At 33.1% G+C, this 17,500-nt stretch overlaps 3 non-coding genes across 3 annotated transcripts; all 3 read left to right on the top strand.

The window, feature by feature from the left end:
* The first annotated feature begins 5,885 nt into the window (after positions 1 to 5,885).
* On the top strand, positions 5,886 to 7,880 carry LOC119561977. Its single transcript, XR_005221581.1, has one exon. It is a non-coding gene; the product is annotated as a small subunit ribosomal RNA (ribosomal RNA).
* A 659-nt stretch (positions 7,881 to 8,539) lies between these two features.
* On the top strand, positions 8,540 to 8,718 carry LOC119561971. Its single transcript, XR_005221575.1, has one exon. It is a non-coding gene; the product is annotated as a 5.8S ribosomal RNA (ribosomal RNA).
* Positions 8,719 to 9,119: 401 nt separating this feature from the next.
* Positions 9,120 to 13,091, top strand: LOC119561974. Its single transcript, XR_005221578.1, has one exon. It is a non-coding gene; the product is annotated as a large subunit ribosomal RNA (ribosomal RNA).
* Positions 13,092 to 17,500: the final 4,409 nt, after the last annotated feature.

Consider the following 17,500-nt stretch of genomic DNA (forward strand, 5'->3'; position numbering starts at 1 on the left):
AGACCTAAATTGGAAACATCAATATATAAGTAAATATTGAACAAACAAAATGTATCGTCATCTTATTAGTGACGCGATGATAAAGTGGCAAACATATTCCATGTATAAATATTCCTATGGTATTAAAATTCAAGTAAAGAGGACATATATAAAAGTTTGTATATATGGTTCATTCAATGGTAGCAGCGGTTGGTTGGTTGGTGTCTGCTCCTCTTATTGTTCAAAACTTATGTTATGGTAGCAAGTCTATATCGTCATATTATTAGTGACGCGAAAAAGTAGTGGCAAAACATATTCCATGTATAAATAAATATTCCTATGGTATTGAAATTCAAGTAAAGAGGCCATTCAAGTAAAGAGGACTTATATAAATATAAGTATATATAATGGTAGCAGCGCGGTTGGTTGGTTGGTGTGTCTGCTCCTCTTATTGTTCAAAACTTATGTTATGGTAGCAAGACTGTATCGTCATATTATTAGTGACGCGAAAAAGTAGTGGCAAAACATATTCCATGTATAAATATTCCTATGGTATTGAAATTCAACTAAAGAGGACATATAAAATTACTATCAATGGTAGCAGTGGTTGGTTGGTTGGTGGTTGGTTGGCGGCTGCTCCTATTATTGTTCAAGACTTATGTTATGGTAGCAAGTCTGTATCGTCATATTAATTATTAGTGACGCGAAAAAGTAGTGGAAATCATATTCCATGTATAAATAGATTCCTATGGTAATGAAATTTTCAAGTAAAGAGAGGACCATTCAAGTAAGAGGACATATAAAAAGTAAGTATATGTTCCTCCAATGGTAGCAGTGGTTGGTTGGTTGGCGGCTGATCCTCTTATTGTTCAAAACTTATTTTATCAATATGAGTTTGGCAATACAATAAAGAAGACCAATCTAATCCATATAAAACTAAATGTATTATATGGATATGCTTAGGAAACCCATATATTCATAAAAAAAAATTATGTATAGAAAATTATACATATATCTTTTATATAAATGAATCGTATGGATATCGCCTTATGGTAGGTATAATAACTTTTTAAGGCATAATAATGTATAATATAGAAAATATACATTGAAATATAAATGCATTTTTATAGATATGGCGGCATATAAGTGCCATATACACAAGAATAAATAATAGAATTTACCAATATATAATTAAAATGAGATATATAAACCTAGTGAGGGGCGGCACTAGTGATATGAATCGTATGGATATGGCTTATAGGTATAATACCTATAAGGCATAATAATGTATAATATAATAAATATACATTAAGATATGAATGGAATTAGTATAAATATGGCATAGAAATGCCATATACATAAGAATAAATGGTAGAATTTACCCATATATCACTGAAACACGATATATAAACCTAAGTGATAGCTGGCACTAGTACTGTAAACAGGCACGCAATAGTGCGTGGGGTAAAAAACTACTATAGGGAGGTGGTCGTTGGCGGGCCCCTCCTCGTATTGGTCAAAACTTATGTTATGCATATGAATTTGTCAATACTATATAGAACGCCAAGCATATCCATATAAACTATGGATATGCATAGAAATCCATACAAAAGTAAAAAAAAATTATGTATAGAAAAATATACATATATTTATATAAGTGAATCGTATGGATATGGCTTATAGGTATAATACCTATAAGGCATAATAATGTATAACAAGTAAATATACATTGAAATGTGAATGCATTGTATGGATATGGCATATAAATGCCATATATATAGAAATAAATTGTATATCAATGATATAACAATTATAAACCTAGTGAGGGGCGGCACTAGTGAATGAATCGTATGGATATGGCTTATAGGTATAATACCTATAAGGCATAATAATGTATAATATAATAAATATACATTAAGATATGAATGGATTGTATAAATATGGCATAGAAATGCCATATACATAAGAATAAATGGTAGAATTTACCCATATATCACTGAAACACGATATATAAACCTAGTGATAGCTGGCACTAGTACTGTAAACAGGCACGCAATAGTGCGTGGGGTAAAAAACTACTATAGGGAGGTGGTCGTTGGCGGGCCCCTCCTCGTATTGGTCAAAACTTATGTTATGCATATGAATTTGTCAATACTATATAGAACGCCAAGCATATCCATATAAACTATGGATATGCATAGAAAATCCATACAAAAGTAAAAAAAAATTATGTATAGAAAAATATACATATATTTATATAAGTGAATCGTATGGATATGGCTTATAGGTATAATACCTATAAGGCATAATAATGTATAACAAGTAAATATACATTGAAATGTGAATGCATTGTATGGATATGGCATATAAATGCCATATATATAGAAATAAATTGTATATCAATGATATAACAATTATAAACCTAGTGAGGGGCGGCACTAGTGAATGAATCGTATGGATATGGCTTATAGGTATAATACCTATAAGGCATAATAATGTATAATATAATAAATATACATTAAGATATGAATGGATTGTATAAATATGGCATAGAAATGCCATATACATAAGAATAAATGGTAGAATTTACCCATATATCACTGAAACACGATATATAAACCTAGTGATAGCTGGCACTAGTACTGTAAACAGGCACGCAATAGTGCGTGGGGTAAAAAACTACTATAGGGAGGTGGTCGTTGGCGGGCCCCTCCTCGTATTGGTCAAAACTTATGTTATGCATATGAATTTGTCAATACTATATAGAACGCCAAGCATATCCATATAAACTATGGATATGCATAGAAAACCATACAAAAGTAAAAAAAAATTATGTATAGAAAAATATACATATATTTATATAAGTGAATCGTATGGATATGGCTTATAGGTATAATACCTATAAGGCATAATAATGTATAACAAGTAAATATACATTGAAATGTGAATGCATTGTATGGATATGGCATATAAATGCCATATATATAGAAATAAATTGTATATCAATGATATAACAATTATAAACCTAGTGAGGGGCGGCACTAGTGAATGAATCGTATGGATATGGCTTATAGGTATAATACCTATAAGGCATAATAATGTATAATATAATAAATATACATTAAGATATGAATGGATTGTATAAATATGGCATAGAAATGCCATATACATAAGAATAAATGGTAGAATTTACCCATATATCACTGAAACACGATATATAAACCTAGTGATAGCTGGCACTAGTACTGTAAACAGGCACGCAATAGTGCGTGGGGTAAAAAACTACTATAGGGAGGTGGTCGTTGGCGGGCCCCTCCTCGTATTGGTCAAAACTTATGTTATGCATATGAATTTGTCAATACTATATAGAACGCCAAGCATATCCATATAAACTATGGATATGCATAGAAATCCATACAAAAGTAAAAAAAAATTATGTATAGAAAAAAATATACATATATTTATATAAGTGAATCGTATGGATATGGCTTATAGGTATAATACCTATAAGGCATAATAATGTATAACAAGTAAATATACATTGAAATGTGAATGCATTGTATGGATATGGCATATAAATGCCATATATATAGAAATAAATTGTATATCAATGATATAACAATTATAAACCTAGTGAGGGGCGGCACTAGTGAATGAATCGTATGGATATGGCTTATAGGTATAATACCTATAAGGCATAATAATGTATAATATAATAAATATACATTAAGATATGAATGGATTGTATAAATATGGCATAGAAATGCCATATACATAAGAATAAATGGTAGAATTTACCCATATATCACTGAAACACGATATATAAACCTAGTGATAGCTGGCACTAGTACTGTAAACAGGCACGCAATAGTGCGTGGGGTAAAAAACTACTATAGGGAGGTGGTCGTTGGCGGGCCCCTCCTCGTATTGGTCAAAACTTATGTTATGCATATGAATTTGTCAATACTATATAGAACGCCAAGCATATCCATATAAACTATGGATATGCATAGAAATCCATACAAAAAGTAAAAAAAAATTATGTATAGAAAAATATACATATATTTATATAAGTGAATCGTATGGATATGGCTTATAGGTATAATACCTATAAGGCATAATAATGTATAACAAGTAAATATACATTGAAATGTGAATGCATTGTATGGATATGGCATATAAATGCCATATATATAGAAATAAATTGTATATCAATGATATAACAATTATAAACCTAGTGAGGGGCGGCACTAGTGAATGAATCGTATGGATATGGCTTATAGGTATAATACCTATAAGGCATAATAATGTATAATATAATAAATATACATTAAGATATGAATGGATTGTATAAATATGGCATAGAAATGCCATATACATAAGAATAAATGGTAGAATTTACCCATATATCACTGAAACATGATATATAAACCTAGTGATAGCTGGCACTAGTACTGTAAACAGGCACGCAGTAGTGCGTGGGGTAAAAAACTACTATAGGGAGGTGGTCGTTGGCGGGCCCCTCCTCGTATTGGTCAAAACTTATGTTATGCGTAAACATATGATTTTGTCAATACTATAAAGAAAACTTGTTTTGTACATACAAAACTAAATGAATTATATGGATATTGAAAAATAAATGGCATTATATCCATATAATGAAAATATACTTGTATTCTCTTATTATAAGAGAGAATACCGTATAGTTGGTTGGCAAAGACAATTGAAAATACCCGAATTGCAGATGATGGGTTCAAAAACTACTATAGGGTGGTGTAGCAAATAATATGAAGATGATATATCCATATAATGGATATACACTAGTATTCTCTTATTATAATAGAGAATACCATATAAATGGTTGGCAAAGACAATTGAAAATACCCGAATTGAAGTTGACGGGTTCAAAAACTATTATAGGGTGATGTAGCAAATAAAATAATGAAGATATATCCATATAATGGAATTATATGTGTATTCTCTTATTATATGAGAGAGTACCAAACGGTTGATTGGCAAAGACAATTGAAAATACCCGAATTAAAGATATTGGGTCCAAAAACTACTATAGGATGGTCAATGGGCCGGCCATCTACTATTGACGTGACAAAATACTGTCTGTCGGTAGAGAAGATATTAATCCGTCAAATTTGTTTCTTTATTCATTTATGAATATGAGACTTGGCTCCACGGTTAATATTTTAAGCCCAAAGATAATAATGTTGAAACAAAGGCCAAGGTTTCTATTATACATAGAATAACAAATTGTTTCCGAACTTTATCGTTAATCCAAATAAATAATTACAATTGAGGCAGGCTAATAATGATATATATTTTGTATTGATAATCTTGATATATATGTATATTGGTCTGCCATTATCACATACTGAGTTATGTGATAATTCCCTGCGGGGATAAATTAAAAGAGGTGTCCCTATATTAAAAGAAAATAATATATATATATATTATTTTTTCTAACGTACATATCATATATGCGCTCGGTTTTATATTATATATTACCAAAGAGTCTTATATGAATATATACAGATAAATTTTAAATTTATCATCAAAATACAAATGATTTAATTCAATATTTTATATTGGTTAAACAAAAATTGTACATGTGTGGATACAATAATGACGTATGTCGAACAAAAAAGATATTTTAGAATGAAATATGCAAATATAAAGAAAATTATTACGTATTACGAAAAAAAATATTGTGTTTTTAACATCAATAATTAAAAAACTTGTTATTATTAGTGGCGGAACAAGTATATATTGTGAAAACAACAAACGTATACGAATGCTATATAAAAATGGCCGTATTCGATAGAAAACAATCTATAAAATTTATATTGCTAATTTCTATTCAAAAATATGAATGAAATATGAATAAAAACATTATTCTGGTTGATCCTGCCAGTAGTTATATGCTTGTCTCAAAGATTAAGCCATGCATGTCTAAGTACACACGAATTAAAAGTGAAACCGCAAAAGGCTCATTATATCAGTTATGGTTCCTTAGATCGTTAACAGTTACTTGGATAACTGTGGTAATTCTAGAGCTAATACATGCAATTAAAACATGAACCTTATGGGACATGTGCTTTTATTAGGCTAAAACCAAGCGATCGCAAGATCGTTATATTGGTTGAACTCTAGATAACATGCAGATCGTATGGTCTTGTACCGACGACAGATCTTTCAAATGTCTGCCCTATCAACTTTTGATGGTAGTATCTAGGACTACCATGGTTGCAACGGGTAACGGGGAATCAGGGTTCGATTCCGGAGAGGGAGCCTGAGAAACGGCTACCACATCTAAGGAAGGCAGCAGGCGCGTAAATTACCCACTCCCAGCTCGGGGAGGTAGTGACGAAAAATAACAATACAGGACTCATATCCGAGGCCCTGTAATTGGAATGAGTACACTTTAAATCCTTTAACAAGGACCAATTGGAGGGCAAGTCTGGTGCCAGCAGCCGCGGTAATTCCAGCTCCAATAGCGTATATTAAAGTTGTTGCGGTTAAAACGTTCGTAGTTGAACTTGTGCTTCATACGGGTAGTACAACTTACAATTGTGGTTAGTACTATACCTTTATGTATGTAAGCGTATTACCGGTGGAGTTCTTACATGTGCTTAGATACTTGTATTTTTTCATATGTTCCTCCTATTTAAAAACCTGCATTAGTGCTCTTAAACGAGTGTTATTGTGGGCCGGTACAATTACTTTGAACAAATTAGAGTGCTTAAAGCAGGCTTCAAATGCCTGAATATTCTGTGCATGGGATAATGAAATAAGACCTCTGTTCTGCTTTCATTGGTTTTCAGATCAAGAGGTAATGATTAATAGAAGCAGTTTGGGGGCATTAGTATTACGACGCGAGAGGTGAAATTCTTGGACCGTCGTAAGACTAACTTAAGCGAAAGCATTTGCCAAAGATGTTTTCATTAATCAAGAACGAAAGTTAGAGGTTCGAAGGCGATCAGATACCGCCCTAGTTCTAACCATAAACGATGCCAGCTAGCAATTGGGTGTAGCTACTTTTATGGCTCTCTCAGTCGCTTCCCGGGAAACCAAAGCTTTTGGGCTCCGGGGGAAGTATGGTTGCAAAGCTGAAACTTAAAGGAATTGACGGAAGGGCACCACCAGGAGTGGAGCCTGCGGCTTAATTTGACTCAACACGGGAAAACTTACCAGGTCCGAACATAAGTGTGTAAGACAGATTGATAGCTCTTTCTCGAATCTATGGGTGGTGGTGCATGGCCGTTCTTAGTTCGTGGAGTGATTTGTCTGGTTAATTCCGATAACGAACGAGACTCAAATATATTAAATAGATATCTTCAGGATTATGGTGTTGAAGCTTATATAGCCTTCATTCATGGTGGCAGTAAAATGTTTATTGTGTTTGAATGTGTTTATATAAGTGGAGCCGTACCTGTTGGTTTGTCCCATTATAAGGACACTAGCTTCTTAAATGGACAAATTGCGTCTAGCAATAATGAGATTGAGCAATAACAGGTCTGTGATGCCCTTAGATGTCCTGGGCTGCACGCGCGCTACAATGAAAGTATCAACGTGTATTTCCTAGACCGAGAGGTCCGGGTAAACCGCTGAACCACTTTCATGCTTGGGATTGTGAACTGAAACTGTTCACATGAACTTGGAATTCCCAGTAAGTGTGAGTCATTAACTCGCATTGATTACGTCCCTGCCCTTTGTACACACCGCCCGTCGCTACTACCGATTGAATTATTTAGTGAGGTCTCCGGACGTGATCACTGTGACGCCTTGTGTGTTACGGTTGTTTCGCAAAAGTTGACCGAACTTGATTATTTAGAGGAAGTAAAAGTCGTAACAAGGTTTCCGTAGGTGAACCTGCGGAAGGATCATTATTGTTTAATATCCTTACCGTTAATAAAAAAATTTGTTTTTATTATAATAATATAATATATTATAGTAATACAAATAAAATATAAATTGCCAAAAATATGATCTTTTATAGATCAAATATAAAATTTCGAACAAGCAAATCGAAATAATAATTGTAATAATAAATATATTATTGCATTAAATAAGAGATAAATAAATAAGCAAAAGCAAACAAATAACAAATTCGAACAAGCAAATCGAAATTATTAAATTTATTTAATATTATTATTATATTGTATATTAAATGCAATTAATTAATAAAACACTGTGTGTATATGGACCATAATATACACGCGTTGCGATATGTATTGTTCATCTCAGTTATGCGCATACATTGGATAATGCAACAACCTAAAATGTACAATGTTGTACCTGATTATTACAGGTTAATGTTTTATATAAATTTCAATATATATCGCTAAAAAAAAGTATTAATACCGTAAATGCCATTTAAAAAATACTTGATATATTATTGGTTATATGAAACTAAGACATTTCGCAGCATTCGTTTTAGGTATAAAAATCAATTTATTGAAGGAATTGATATATGCCAGTAAAATGGTGTATTTTTAATTTCTTTCAATAAAAACATATATGACAAAATTACCAAACCAATATATAAAACTCTAAGCGGTGGATCACTCGGCTCATGGGTCGATGAAGAACGCAGCAAACTGTGCGTCATCGTGTGAACTGCAGGACACATGAACATCGACATTTTGAACGCATATCGCAGTCCATGCTGTTATGTACTTTAATTAATTTTATAGTGCTGCTTGGACTACATATGGTTGAGGGTTGTAAGACTATGCTAATTAAGTTGTTTATATAAATTTTATAATGAAATTTTATAAGCATATGGTATATTATTGGATAATAATAATTTAATTATTATATTATTCATAATATTAACAAATATATGAAAAACATTATCTCACATTAGTAAATAATTTGAATGTGAAAAACGAAGAGAAATATTTTCTTTTTCAATCAAATAATACTGAGAAATGTCTAGCATAAAAAATTTATCTAGAATTGTCTCTTATTAAAGATTAGTAAATAGAAAGCCGTTGACAATATTATTATTCTTCGTTGATTCGTTAGACCAAACAAATGCCATACAAATATATAAAATATATAACGAATTTAATAAAATGTTTTATCATTATATATAAAGAATTAATTGCAAAAAAAGTTATACACAACCTCAACTCATATGGGACTACCCCCTGAATTTAAGCATATTAATTAGGGGAGGAAAAGAAACTAACCAGGATTTTCTTAGTAGCGGCGAGCGAAAAGAAATCAGTTCAGCACTAAGTCACTTTGTCTATATGGCAAATGTGAGATGCAGTGTATGGAGCGTCAATATTCTAGTATGAGAAATTAACGATTTAAGTCCTTCTTAAATGAGGCCATTTACCCATAGAGGGTGCCAGGCCCGTATAACGTTAATGATTACTAGATGATGTTTCCAAAGAGTCGTGTTGCTTGATAGTGCAGCACTAAGTGGGTGGTAAACTCCATCTAAAACTAAATATAACCATGAGACCGATAGTAAACAAGTACCGTGAGGGAAAGTTGAAAAGAACTCTGAATAGAGAGTTAAACAGTACGTGAAACTGCTTAGAGGTTAAGCCCGATGAACCTGAATATCCGTTATGGAAAATTCATCATTAAAATTGTAATATTTAAACAATATTATGATAATAGTGTGCATTTTTTCCATATAAGGACATTGTAATCTATTAGCATACAAAATTTATCATAAAATATAACTTATAGTTTATTCAAATTAATTTGCTTGCATTTTAACACAGAATAAATGTTATTAATTTGATAAAGTGCTGATAGATTTATATGAATACAGTGCGTTAATTTTTCGGAATTATATAATGGCATAATTATCATTGATTTTTGTGTTTATTATATGCACTTGTATGATTAACAATGCGAAAGATTCAGGATACCTTCGGGACCCGTCTTGAAACACGGACCAAGGAGTCTAACATATGTGCAAGTTATTGGGATATAAACCTAATAGCGTAATTAACTTGACTAATAATGGGATTAGTTTTTTAACTATTTATAGCTAATTAACACAATCCCGGGGCGTTCTATATAGTTATGTATAATGATATTTATATTATTTATGCCTCTAACTGGAACGTACCTTGAGCATATATGCTGTGACCCGAAAGATGGTGAACTATACTTGATCAGGTTGAAGTCAGGGGAAACCCTGATGGAAGACCGAAACAGTTCTGACGTGCAAATCGATTGTCAGAATTGAGTATAGGGGCGAAAGACCAATCGAACCATCTAGTAGCTGGTTCCTTCCGAAGTTTCCCTCAGGATAGCTGGTGCATTTTAATGTTATATAAAATAATCTTATCTGGTAAAGCGAATGATTAGAGGCCTTAGGGTCGAAACGATCTTAACCTATTCTCAAACTTTAAATGGGTAAGAACCTTAACTTTCTTGATATGAAGTTCAAGGTTATGATATAATGTGCCCAGTGGGCCACTTTTGGTAAGCAGAACTGGCGCTGTGGGATGAACCAAACGTAATGTTACGGTGCCCAAATTAACAACTCATGCAGATACCATGAAAGGCGTTGGTTGCTTAAAACAGCAGGACGGTGATCATGGAAGTCGAAATCCGCTAAGGAGTGTGTAACAACTCACCTGCCGAAGCAACTAGCCCTTAAAATGGATGGCGCTTAAGTTGTATACCTATACATTACCGCTAAAGTAGATGATTTATATTACTTGTGATATAAATTTTGAAACTTTAGTGAGTAGGAAGGTACAATGGTATGCGTAGAAGTGTTTGGCGTAAGCCTGCATGGAGCTGCCATTGGTACAGATCTTGGTGGTAGTAGCAAATAATCGAATGAGACCTTGGAGGACTGAAGTGGAGAAGGGTTTTCGTGTGAACAGTGGTTGATCACGAGTTAGTCGGTCCTAAGTTCAAGGCGAAAGCCGAAAATTTTCAAGTAAAACACAAATGCCATACAAATATAATTATATTATATAAATCAAGCTAATTAATATACTTGAATAATTTTGAACGAAAGGGAATACGGTTCCAATTCCGTAACCTGTTGAGTATCCGTTTGTTATTAAATATGGGCCTCGTGCTCATCCTGGCAACAGGAACGACCATAAAGAAGCCGTCGAGAGATATCGGAAGAGTTTTCTTTTCTGTTTTATAGCCGTACTACCATGGAAGTCTTTCGCAGAGAGATATGGTAGATGGGCTAGAAGAGCATGACATATACTGTTGTGTCGATATTTTCTCCTCGGACCTTGAAAATTTATGGTGGGGACACGCAAACTTCTCAACAGGCCGTACCAATATCCGCAGCTGGTCTCCAAGGTGAAGAGTCTCTAGTCGATAGAATAATGTAGGTAAGGAAGTCGGCAAATTAGATCCGTAACTTCGGGATAAGGATTGGCTCTGAAGATTGAGATAGTCGGGCTTGATTGGGAAACAATAACATGGTTTATGTGCTCGTTCTGGGTAAATAGAGTGTCTGGCATTTATGTTGGTCACTTGTTCCCCGGATAGTTTAGTTACGTAGCCAATTGTGGAACTTTCTTGCTAAAATTTTTAAGAATACTAATTGGGTTAAACCAATTAGTTCTTATTAATTATAACGATTATCAATTAACAATCAATTCAGAACTGGCACGGACTTGGGGAATCCGACTGTCTAATTAAAACAAAGCATTGTGATGGCCCTAGCGGGTGTTGACACAATGTGATTTCTGCCCAGTGCTCTGAATGTCAAAGTGAAGAAATTCAAGTAAGCGCGGGTCAACGGCGGGGAGTAACTATGACTCTCTTAAGGTAGCCAAATGCCTCGTCATCTAATTAGTGACGCGCATGAATGGATTAACGAGATTCCTACTGTCCCTATCTACTATCTAGCGAAACCACAGCCAAGGGAACGGGCTTGGAATAATTAGCGGGGAAAGAAGACCCTTTTGAGCTTGACTCTAATCTGGCAGTGTAAGGAGACATAAGAGGTGTAGAATAAGTGGGAGATATTAGACTTCGGTTTGGTATCGCCAATGAAATACCACTACTCTTATTGTTTCCTTACTTACTTGATTAAATGGAACGTGTATCATTTCCTAGCCATTATACGGATATATTTATTATATCTTATGGTATTGGGTTTTGATGCAAGCTTCTTGATCAAAGTATCACGAGTTTGTTATATAATCGCAAACAAATTCTTTAATAAAACGGTGCATTTATGTATTTTTGATTTGAAAATTTGGTATAACTCCAATTACTCAGGTATGATCCAATTCAAGGACATTGCCAGGTAGGGAGTTTGACTGGGGCGGTACATCTCTCAAATAATAACGGAGGTGTCCCAAGGCCAGCTCAGTGCGGACAGAAACCACACATAGAGCAAAAGGGCAAATGCTGACTTGATCTCGGTGTTCAGTACACACAGGGACAGCAAAAGCTCGGCCTATCGATCCTTTTGGTTTAAAGAGTTTTTAACAAGAGGTGTCAGAAAAGTTACCATAGGGATAACTGGCTTGTGGCGGCCAAGCGTTCATAGCGACGTCGCTTTTTGATCCTTCGATGTCGGCTCTTCCTATCATTGTGAAGCAAAATTCACCAAGCGTTGGATTGTTCACCCATGCAAGGGAACGTGAGCTGGGTTTAGACCGTCGTGAGACAGGTTAGTTTTACCCTACTAATGACAAAACGTTGTTGCGACAGCATTCCTGCGTAGTACGAGAGGAACCGCAGGTACGGACCAATGGCACAATACTTGTTCGAGCGAACAGTGGTATGACGCTACGTCCGTTGGATTATGCCTGAACGCCTCTAAGGTCGTATCCGTGCTGGACTGCAATGATAAATAAGGGGCAATTTGCATTGTATGGCTTCTAAACCATTTAAAGTTTATAATTTACTTTATAAACGACAATGGATGTGATGCCAATGTAATTTGTAACATAGTAAATTGGGAGGATCTTTGATCACCTGATGCCGCGCTAGTTACATATAAAAGCATTATTTAATACAATGACAAAGCCTAGAATCAATTGTAAACGACTTTTGTAACAGGCAAGGTGTTGTAAGTGGTTGAGCAGCTGCCATACTGCGATCCACTGAAGCTTATCCTTTGCTTGATGATTCGATAATAAAGATGTTGCAAGCGGGCATAATCATTATGCTTGCTTGCAGCATCGCACGCCACTTTGTTTGTGGTGTGTAAGGTAGGGAAGAAGAAATATAAAAGACCTAAATTGGAAACATCAATATATAAGTAAATATTGAACAAACAAAATGTATCGTCATCTTATTAGTGACGCGATGATAAAGTGGCAAACATATTCCATGTATAAATATTCCTATGGTATTAAAATTCAAGTAAAGAGGACATATATAAAAGTTTGTATATATGGTTCATTCAATGGTAGCAGCGGTTGGTTGGTTGGTGTCTGCTCCTCTTATTGTTCAAAACTTATGTTATGGTAGCAAGTCTATATCGTCATATTATTAGTGACGCGAAAAAGTAGTGGCAAAACATATTCCATGTATAAATAAATATTCCTATGGTATTGAAATTCAAGTAAAGAGGCCATTCAAGTAAAGAGGACTTATATAAATATAAGTATATATAATGGTAGCAGCGCGGTTGGTTGGTTGGTGTGTCTGCTCCTCTTATTGTTCAAAACTTATGTTATGGTAGCAAGACTGTATCGTCATATTATTAGTGACGCGAAAAAGTAGTGGCAAAACATATTCCATGTATAAATATTCCTATGGTATTGAAATTCAACTAAAGAGGACATATAAAATTACTATCAATGGTAGCAGTGGTTGGTTGGTTGGTGGTTGGTTGGCGGCTGCTCCTATTATTGTTCAAGACTTATGTTATGGTAGCAAGTCTGTATCGTCATATTAATTATTAGTGACGCGAAAAAGTAGTGGAAATCATATTCCATGTATAAATAGATTCCTATGGTAATGAAATTTTCAAGTAAAGAGAGGACCATTCAAGTAAGAGGACATATAAAAAGTAAGTATATGTTCCTCCAATGGTAGCAGTGGTTGGTTGGTTGGCGGCTGATCCTCTTATTGTTCAAAACTTATTTTATCAATATGAGTTTGGCAATACAATAAAGAAGACCAATCTAATCCATATAAAACTAAATGTATTATATGGATATGCTTAGGAAACCCATATATTCATAAAAAAAAATTATGTATAGAAAATTATACATATATCTTTTATATAAATGAATCGTATGGATATCGCCTTATGGTAGGTATAATAACTTTTTAAGGCATAATAATGTATAATATAGAAAATATACATTGAAATATAAATGCATTTTTATAGATATGGCGGCATATAAGTGCCATATACACAAGAATAAATAATAGAATTTACCAATATATAATTAAAATGAGATATATAAACCTAGTGAGGGGCTGCACTAGTATATGAATCGTATGGATATGGCTTATAGGTATAATACCTATAAGGCATAATAATGTATAATATAATAAATATAAATTAAGATATGAATGAATTATATAAATATGGCATAGAAATGCCATATACATACATAAGAATAAATGGTAGAATTTACCCATATATCACTGAAACACGATATATAAACCTAATGATAGCTGGCACTAGTACTGTAAACATGCACGCAATAGTGCGTGGGGTAAAAAACTACTATAGGGAGGTGGTCGTTGGCGGGCCCCTCCTCGTATTGGTCAAAACTTATGTTATGCATATGAATTTGTCAATACTATATAGAACGCCAAGCATATCCATATAAACTATGGATATGCATAGAAATCCATACAAAAGTAAAAAAAAATTATGTATAGAAAAATATACATATATTTATATAAGTGAATCGTATGGATATGGCTTATAGGTATAATACCTATAAGGCATAATAATGTATAACAAGTAAATATACATTGAAATGTGAATGCATTGTATGGATATGGCATATAAATGCCATATATATAGAAATAAATTGTATATCAATGATATAACAATTATAAACCTAGTGAGGGGCGGCACTAGTGAATGAATCGTATGGATATGGCTTATAGGTATAATACCTATAAGGCATAATAATGTATAATATAATAAATATACATTAAGATATGAATGGATTGTATAAATATGGCATAGAAATGCCATATACATAAGAATAAATGGTAGAATTTACCCATATATCACTGAAACACGATATATAAACCTAGTGATAGCTGGCACTAGTACTGTAAACAGGCACGCAATAGTGCGTGGGGTAAAAAACTACTATAGGGAGGTGGTCGTTGGCGGGCCCCTCCTCGTATTGGTCAAAACTTATGTTATGCATATGAATTTGTCAATACTATATAGAACGCCAAGCATATCCATATAAACTATGGATATGCATAGAAATCCATACAAAAGTAAAAAAAAATTATGTATAGAAAAATATACATATATTTATATAAGTGAATCGTATGGATATGGCTTATAGGTATAATACCTATAAGGCATAATAATGTATAACAAGTAAATATACATTGAAATGTGAATGCATTGTATGGATATGGCATATAAATGCCATATATATAGAAATAAATTGTATATCAATGATATAACCAATTATAAACCTAGTGAGGGGCGGCACTAGTGAATGAATCGTATGGATATGGCTTATAGGTATAATACCTATAAGGCATAATAATGTATAATATAATAAATATACATTAAGATATGAATGGATTGTATAAATATGGCATAGAAATGCCATATACATAAGAATAAATGGTAGAATTTACCCATATATCACTGAAACACGATATATAAACCTAGTGATAGCTGGCACTAGTACTGTAAACAGGCACGCAATAGTGCGTGGGGTAAAAAACTACTATAGGGAGGTGGTCGTTGGCGGGCCCCTCCTCGTATTGGTCAAAACTTATGTTATGCATATGAATTTGTCAATACTATATAGAACGCCAAGCATATCCATATAAACTATGGATATGCATAGAAAACCATACAAAAGTAAAAAAAAATTATGTATAGAAAAATATACATATATTTATATAAGTGAATCGTATGGATATGGCTTATAGGTATAATACCTATAAGGCATAATAATGTATAACAAGTAAATATACATTGAAATGTGAATGCATTGTATGGATATGGCATATAAATGCCATATATATAGAAATAAATTGTATATCAATGATATAACAATTATAAACCTAGTGAGGGGCGGCACTAGTGAATGAATCGTATGGATATGGCTTATAGGTATAATACCTATAAGGCATAATAATGTATAATATAATAAATATACATTAAGATATGAATGGATTGTATAAATATGGCATAGAAATGCCATATACATAAGAATAAATGGTAGAATTTACCCATATATCACTGAAACACGATATATAAACCTAGTGATAGCTGGCACTAGTACTGTAAACAGGCACGCAATAGTGCGTGGGGTAAAAAACTACTATAGGGAGGTGGTCGTTGGCGGGCCCCTCCTCGTATTGGTCAAAACTTATGTTATGCATATGAATTTGTCAATACTATATAGAACGCCAAGCATATCCATATAAACTATGGATATGCATAGAAAATCCATACAAAAGTAAAAAAAAATTATGTATAGAAAAATATACATATATTTATATAAGTGAATCGTATGGATATGGCTTATAGGTATAATACCTATAAGGCATAATAATGTATAACAAGTAAATATACATTGAAATGTGAATGCATTGTATGGATATGGCATATAAATGCCATATATATAGAAATAAATTGTATATCAATGATATAACAATTATAAACCTAGTGAGGGGCGGCACTAGTGAATGAATCGTATGGATATGGCTTATAGGTATAATACCTATAAGGCATAATAATGTATAATATAATAAATATACATTAAGATATGAATGGATTGTATAAATATGGCATAGAAATGCCATATACATAAGAATAAATGGTAGAATTTACCCATATATCACTGAAACACGATATATAAACCTAGTGATAGCTGGCACTAGTACTGTAAACAGGCACGCAATAGTGCGTGGGGTAAAAAACTACTATAGGGAGGTGGTCGTTGGCGGGCCCCTCCTCGTATTGGTCAAAACTTATGTTATGCATATGAATTTGTCAATACTATATAGAACGCCAAGCATATCCATATAAACTATGGATATGCATAGAAAACCATACAAAAGTAAAAAAAAATTATGTATAGAAAAAATATACATATATTTATATAAGTGAATCGTATGGATATGGCTTATAGGTATAATACCTATAAGGCATAATAATGTATAACAAGTAAATATACATTGAAATGTGAATGCATTGTATGGATATGGCATATAAATGCCATATATATAGAAATAAATTGTATATCAATGATATAACAATTATAAACCTAGTGAGGGGCGGCACTAGTGAATGAATCGTATGGATATGGCTTATAGGTATAATACCTATAAGGCATAATAATGTATAATATAATAAATATACATT

This window comes from Drosophila subpulchrella, unplaced genomic scaffold (genome assembly GCF_014743375.2).
Source record: "Drosophila subpulchrella strain 33 F10 #4 breed RU33 unplaced genomic scaffold, RU_Dsub_v1.1 Primary Assembly Seq389, whole genome shotgun sequence".
NCBI lineage: Eukaryota > Metazoa > Arthropoda > Insecta > Diptera > Drosophilidae > Drosophila > Drosophila subpulchrella.